Here is a 7,500-nt window from a genome sequence, read left to right as displayed (position 1 = left end):
TATTTAGTATCGCATCGTCTTCATTGAGCTCTTGAACATTGGGTGATGCAGGTACAGCTATCATAAATGTCTTCTTATTAACATTGAGGAAGCTGAGCCAAGTGAGTACGTATAATTTTGAAAGTGCAATAAACATTTGCGTCTTAACTAACCCGTTTGATTTAACTACATGACACTATCTACAAGGTTAGAGAAAAACTAGCTGTTGTACAAAAGAAGAGAAAGGTGAGCTGTCCAGTTATTATTACTTTTTACTTTTTTACTTAATGTCATAGATTTTTATTGGAGAGAAATAAGGAGACTCCAAAAGGATAGTTGATTTGTACAAAGACAGCACCTGAGATGATACTGGAGGCGCAGATATGAAAACTTCAGCATCGTTGGGTTAAAAAAGCGTAAAGGAAACAAAGGAAACACAGTGAGAGATGCCACATCCATAGAGTCAACAGGAGCTGCCAGGTCAGTGTGCAATGGCAGCGCGCGAGACTAAACAATGACGGCGCATAAACACCTGCTGTCTCTCGGTGCCTCTCTGTGCCTCACCGTGCCGCGTTGTAGGAAGCGGGTGTGTTTCCAAGCGGCCCCTTTGACGGGTGTAACCGCTTATGCGAGTGTTCCCCTTGTGTTGTTATCAGCGGCGTCTTGTGGCAGTCACGAGTGATTGCCTTATGGTGTATTGCCCCCGTCACGAATGGCAGACCTGACAGGACGGTGAACTAACGCTTATATTTGTTTACCCTCCACCACACGCACGCACGCACGCAGGATGTGAACACTTACCTCGCCTCACCGGTAAACACACACACACACACACACACACACACACACACACACACACACACACACACACACACACACACACACACACACACACACGTTGCGGGTAAGTATTCACATTCTGTAACGCGTGTGAAGTAAACAGCTAGTATTTACAGCAGTTCAGTGTCTTGTCAGACCCGCCATCAGCAACGGAGGCAGCCAACCTACTCATTCACTCACTCACTCACTCACTCACTCTTCCACTCACTCACTCACTCACTCACTCACTCACTTCAGGAAAGAGAGCCCAGAGATATCTTAGCTTACAAACACCACCATCAGCACCACCAGGCCCTCAGCACACGCCACACACTCCACATGCTCCAGACCAGACTATCAACTCAACCTCCTTCACCATTCTCACCGCCACCACATCATCATCGCTCTTCGTTCTGCACCACACCACCATCACCATTCACACAGGCAATACCACACGACCCTCAGCACCTGCCCATGCTTCGGAGTCTCCACTGGCGCCTCCATAACTAAAATTTTCCTCAACTTTCTTATCTGTGAAGGATTCTGGCTAAAAACTACAAAGAAACGCTATACATGTTTACCGTTTCACTTAACCTCTTCAATACTGGGACACATTTTTGCCTTGAGATTTGCTTACGATTAAACCGTTTTATTGACATTAGGAACGGTCTATTGAGATCGGAAGATTAACGGCCACAGTCTTCACTATTTCAATCCTCCAAAAAAGTTTCTGAAGCTGTATAAAATCACCAAATAGTAAGCAGAGTGAATATGAAAACGCGTCATGGTACTGAAGGGGTTAAAGATCAGTACTAATCTAATTCATCTATTTCAGAATTAGTTAATGTCTTTTACTGTATATGTAACTTCATGTAGACTTCAGCTCGTTATATAATCGATGGGAGGGATGTCAACTGCGGCTCCTCTCCCGGTTACCCTTCTGAGAACGTAACGGTGAGGTGCACTTTTCAAACTAGATCTATAACCACTGCACAGCCTCGAATTTTGCATCTGCTAGGAGTGTTAGGAGGTTAACAAGTAACATTATAACTAGTTTTTGAAATTTCCTTAACCTTTCCTTATCTAAAACCACTACACAGCCTCGAATTTTGCATCTGCTAGGAGTGTTAGGAGGTTAGGAAGTAGCATCATAATTAGTGTTTTTGAAATGCCCTTAACCTTTCCTTTCATGACCTTAACAAGTAGCCTTTAGAGGTTCGAGCCTTTCTGTATTTTTTATTTCACTTTCCCATTCAGTTAAACTTTCCAAGGGAACCACTAACAGAAAAATGTCAAAGAAATAAGATGTTTGTGTTCTAATGAAACCCAAATTTTATCATGGTTTATATTTATTTTCTTATACTGGTTTCAATTTTACCTAATGAAACGTAGAGAAAAAGGAAAGATGTGTTATGCAGTATCTTAACCCCTTCAGTACCATGACGCGTTTTCAAATTCATTCCGGTTACTACTTGATGATTTTTACACAGCTTCAGAAACTTTTGTGGAGGATTAGAATAGTGAAAAGGGACCATTAATCTTCTGACCTCCATAGACCCTTCCTAATGTCAATAAAATCGTCTAATCACACACAAAACTCAAGGTAAAAATGTGTCCCAGTACTGAAGCGGTTAATGCACACGTTACGCCTTGTCTCACATATGTTGTGCTCATATTTAGACTCACAAGAAACTAACACATAAAATTCGGATGTATATTTTTTTTTCTTAACACTACACGTATCCGAAAATGTTATTGTTTCCGTACGTTATTTTTCTTTTTTTTTCTGGTCACTGGTTAAAGGGGAAACACACATACCAGGCAATTCATATCCACGTATTTTTTTTTATATTTACATTTTTCCTTTTTTCATTTTTTTATTCGTAGGTACAGTAACGCAGCGGAAAATTGCTGGATACGATGCATTTTTTTTTTTTTTTATTCCATTTTTTTGTTTCCTGTACGTGCGAAAAAGTACGCCAGGTGAGAACAAAAGTTAATTAGATTTCACGACGAGTTAATTTTTGTGTGGCATTAAGGTACGATAGTAATGTGTGTGTGTGTGTGTGTGTGTGTGTGTGTGTGTGTGTGTGTGTGTGTGTGTGTGTTTACGTTACGTTCAGATTTGTCTTGATTGAGTTTCAGCATCTGTTTTTATTAGTTTGTTTTCATTTTTGTTATGTTTTTGAATGAGATTTTCATGCACATGTTTATCAGGTATTATTTAACGGGAATAGATTATACATTTCTCTAATATTGCCTTAATTTCATGGGCCATTTAAGTTTGGTGGTATTTAAAGCTGCAATATACTGTTGTTCCTAATGATTATGTGAAAATTAGTGTGTGTCAGAGAGAGAGAGAGAGAGAGAGAGAAAGAGAGAGAGTAGATTGTCACCTGAATTACACATGACATCACCTCTGTTCCTGGCTCTCAGTTGTAAGTAGAAACTGTTATTAGAATAGCACCCTCTTGTATGTCACGAAGACTAACGACTAACACAATAAATACAGCTAAAAGAAAATGAATGATAAGAAAAGGAAAATGGGGTTCAACTGAATGAAAGAATACGTAGAACAGTGGTGATAAATACATAACGTTTTGTGTGTGTCAAGGAGGCTGTCTGGCCAAGGAGGAACGAAAAGTTGTAAGTTTAAGTAAAAAACCTCATCAAAATTATCATCGACCAAAATAGATAAATGAATAAGTGTAATAAAAGGTTTAAATAAAAGTTGATAATTTTAATACGTATGTGTGTGTGTGTGTGTGTGTGTGTGTGTGTGTGTGTGTGTGTGTGTGTGTGTGTGTGTGTGTCATCAGCCATGACGAGGGCGTTGACCACCTTTGCTGCTGCTGCTGTTACACCCTGGACTTGAGCCACGCGTGTGCGACGATGGCCAACCAACGCAAAACACACACACACACACACACACACACACACACACACACACACACACACGTACAGGAACAATTACGTAAAAAGCATGCGAACTCGCCGACCCTTTTCAGAGAGAGAGAGAGAGAGAGAGAGAGAGAGTGAGTGAGTGAGTGAGTGAGTGAGAGAGTGAGAGAAGAACACCAGAAAATAATATGCTAATACATGACCCACGTGCTATTTCGGATTAAAGGGTGTGGGTGGTTGACCGTCCTGCACCACCACCACCACCACCACCACCACCACCTGGCTTCGGGTCATTAGCCTGACAACTACAGCACAAGTGTTGTCCAGTCAGTAGTACCCCCCTCTCTCTCTCTCTCTCTCTCTCTCTCTCTCTCTCTCTCTCTCTCTCTCTCTCTCTCTCTCTCATGCGCCAATCTTCTTGAAAAAGGATGCAAGAATACTAAAATACTCTAAATACTCTGTTACTGTCTAGAAAATAAACACAGCATGCCAGTGAAGTGGAGAAGGTTCATAAGGGAGAATATAAAACCTGTTGCCACGTGATTCACAGCAGCGAAGAGGCGGCCAGCGCGTGGTTGTTGGTTGAGGGAGGGAGGGAGTGTTAGCCTCTGCCACGTGTTCCTGTTGGGTGGCGACGGAAGCTTGGCATGGGGAGCGTGTCTGTCACCATCACGCGGCTCTTCTCGATCAGTTTACTCTGCGATTCGTTTGCTGTTTCGGAAGTTCGGTTTGTTTTGAGATGATTCTGCGACGTATTGGAGTCTTTTGTGTGTGTGTTCTTTTATTCTGTGTGTGTGTGTGTGTGTGTGTGTGTGTGTGTGTGTGTGTGTGTGTGTGTGTGTGTGTGTGTGTGTGTAAGTGTAGTCCCGTATTCAGAAACGCTTTGCTTTCTCACTATCACAGAGATCTTAATTAAAGATACTCATGTCTAAAGGGTATTTTCAAGGTTCCGCTGAAGGGTTAGCAAGATTTCTGAATCATTTCAAGGAGAAACTATCTTGAAAACCCGGCTAGTCGCCTCTGTGTCCTCGGAAAACTGTCGTAGTGAGAGAGCAAAGGGTTTTTAGAATACGGGCTATGTACATTACTACCCACAAACAGAAGCAGCGTGATGTATACGGGCCGTATTCAGAAACGCTTTGCTCTCACCACGATTATTTTCCAAGGCCACATAGATGAATAGGGGGGGTTTACAAGAGTGTTTCTCCGATTAATAATGAAGAAATTTTCTCACTCTGCCTCTAGAACCGTAAAAACACCTTTAAAAACTCGTGTAAATTTAGATCAAGACTTTTGGAATAGTAGAGGTGAAGCAAAGAAGAGTTTGAGAATACGAGGCTACGTCAGCCATGGAATATACATACAATGACTTAGGAAGAGACACTATCAGGCATTTAAACACACACCTCAGGGTATGCTTATGGCTATCTCGTAATGAAGCGTCCGTTTTTAGTATCCATCGGCCATGTGCTGTCATTATCCCTAGTTATTTCCGTTCTGGGTCTCCACAACGGGTCATTGGTCACTTTTCTATTGTTTTATACGTCTGCTTTTTTTTTTTGTGACACCTATTTCCTGTATATTTCCCTTCAGTGTATACATAAACGCATCCCTTTCCTCTCTGTCTCTTTCTCCCTCCCTCTCCTCTCTTTTGGGTCCATCTCCAGCATCCTCCTCCCAAGTACTCATCTAAAGGAAGGTAAGCAAGTGGCTGCATATTCGCCCTGATTATAGTGATGGAAAATATAATGCAATATCCTGTCTATCTAACTTCCTTTTGTCCTTTGTTAGCAGAGCAGCAAGACACATGCTTCTATCTGGCGCCCTTGAAAGCGTCTTATCGTAATATCAGCTTCACGAGACACTGCACAATTTGGACGTTGGGTATAGTTCCCCTCCCCGTTGCCTGTCTTCCTTCTCTCCCTCCAGCGTGGCGGCGGTATCACATCCAAAAAGTGGCGTGAAGGTGTGATTACTTTGCCAGCAGGGAGGACGTGGTGTGGACGAAGCTGTTGTTTACATTGTTAACTCGTCTGCCACTCAACATTTGTGAAATATTTGTGGTTTACACTGTTTATGATTAGCATTTTTTTTTCCGCTACTGCTCTCTGCTTCTCTATTTCATTAACGTCTTTCCGCACACCTTTCTGTTTTCATTTACGCACCTTCTCAATCTAATCACAGTAATATGACATTGGTGGTCTCTGTGAGTTACATTACAATTTTGTCCCCTGCAACTCTCTACCTCTCCATTCCATTAACATCTTTCCGCACACCTTTCTGCTTTCATTTACGAACCTTGTCAATGCAATCACAGTAATATGACAGTGGTGGTCTCCAGGCAGCACGTGTGGCGCCGTGGCCAATGCCTGCGGGCGAGCAAGTGGCCTTTTATAACGATAGACTAGAGACATGACTCACTCAGAAGCCAGACGTGCCCTCAGACAGAGTGTGTTTATGTGATGCGCCCCCAAAGGGACTGGGATCCTGCTTTAGTGTCGTGTTTTGTGCGTTTTTTTCCATCTTAAAGGATCGGAAACAATGCATCTTCGTCTCCTCTATATACTGTGTCTTCCCTTCGGTGCTGCTCTGGTGTTTATGGCTTTTGTTCCAAGTCACCTGAGTGAAATGTGTTCTCTTTTCATTAAGTTGTCTTTCTATATAATTCATTTTCTTTTTTACATTATTAAGCTTTATTAATACGCAAACACCCTCTCTCTCTCTCTCTCTCTCTCTCTCTCTCTCTCTCTCTCTCTCTCTCTCTCTCTCTCTGTAAGCGGTAACATGAGCACGCGCTATCCCATACATTTCTCTCTCTCTCTCTCTCTCTCTCTCTCTCTCTCTCTCTCTCTCTCTCTCTCTCTCTCTCTCTCTCTCTCTCTCTCTCTCCGTCCCATTCCAACCAATCCACTGCCATATCTTCCCTTCCCCCACCCTCCACGCCGCCGCCTCCGCCCCCACACGGAGAGGAACAATCATCTAGATCTTGGGGGCTCCACTCTCACAGCTGTTTGTTCGTGTCACTCTGCCTGTGTTGTGTGTGTGTGTGTGTGTGTGTGTGTGTGTGTGTGTGCGCGCGTGTGTGGTCTACGTTGCCAGCCAGTCAGGACAGCAACGCCTCGTCAACTTACACAACAAACCAGACGGTCCACAACTACGTATAAATATATTAGTAGATACATAAATGATTAATAAATAACGCGTACCAACACCTTTGTGCAGACTGGCTAAAGCTACAGGACCACTTTTTTGGGCTTTTTTTCTTTCTCTTAGTTGCCTGACTAAGTGCCTGATTGCCTGTGTACCTGTCTGCTGTCTTTTTTTCCTCCCTTCGTTAAGGTGTTGGTGTCTGTGGTGCGTCTGTGGTGCGTCTGTGGTGCGTCTGTGCTTGGTGAATGACTTTAGCTGCGGTAACACTGTTGTAACTCGTACTTTGTGAAGAGTTTGCAAATTAAGAGAAATGGATGAAATTAGGGGGAAAAAAGGTATTATTGTTAGTGTCTGGTTTGATTTCTTTGGGTGATAAAGTTTATTGGTATACTGCACTTCAGTCAGTCAGTCAGTCAATCAACCAGTGAAACGCATCACTTATAGTACTTCAAAATGAAACCAACTACGTATCCGACTTTTCCACACCGCCTTCCGTCCCCTGACTTTTGTAATTTCGCCACACACCTTGTATTTATGTATTTTGATGATGTATTTATCAGTTATCTCGTTCTAATTTTCTTCTCCATCAGTTAATTCGCTCCGGTCTCCTTAAATGTATCGAGTCAGCGCTCGTGTGTGTGTGTGTGTGTG

General features: G+C 42.6%; 2 protein-coding genes across 3 annotated transcripts in view; one reads left to right on the top strand and one right to left on the bottom strand.

The window, feature by feature from the left end:
- The window catches only part of LOC123503874 (phospholipase DDHD1-like), a 171,599-nt gene that overhangs the window by 40,784 nt on the left and 123,315 nt on the right, over window positions 1-7,500 (top strand). The window lies entirely within an intron of this gene.
- Window positions 1-7,500, bottom strand: part of LOC123503877 — a 15,135-nt gene that overhangs the window by 5,057 nt on the left and 2,578 nt on the right. The gene's annotated exons all lie outside the window — the stretch shown is intronic.

The sequence above is a fragment of the Portunus trituberculatus genome, chromosome 14 (assembly GCF_017591435.1).
Source record: "Portunus trituberculatus isolate SZX2019 chromosome 14, ASM1759143v1, whole genome shotgun sequence".
Classification (NCBI taxonomy): Eukaryota; Metazoa; Arthropoda; class Malacostraca; order Decapoda; family Portunidae; genus Portunus; species Portunus trituberculatus.
Note: the sequence above shows the minus strand (reverse complement) of the source record. Positions and strands in the feature narration are given on the sequence as shown.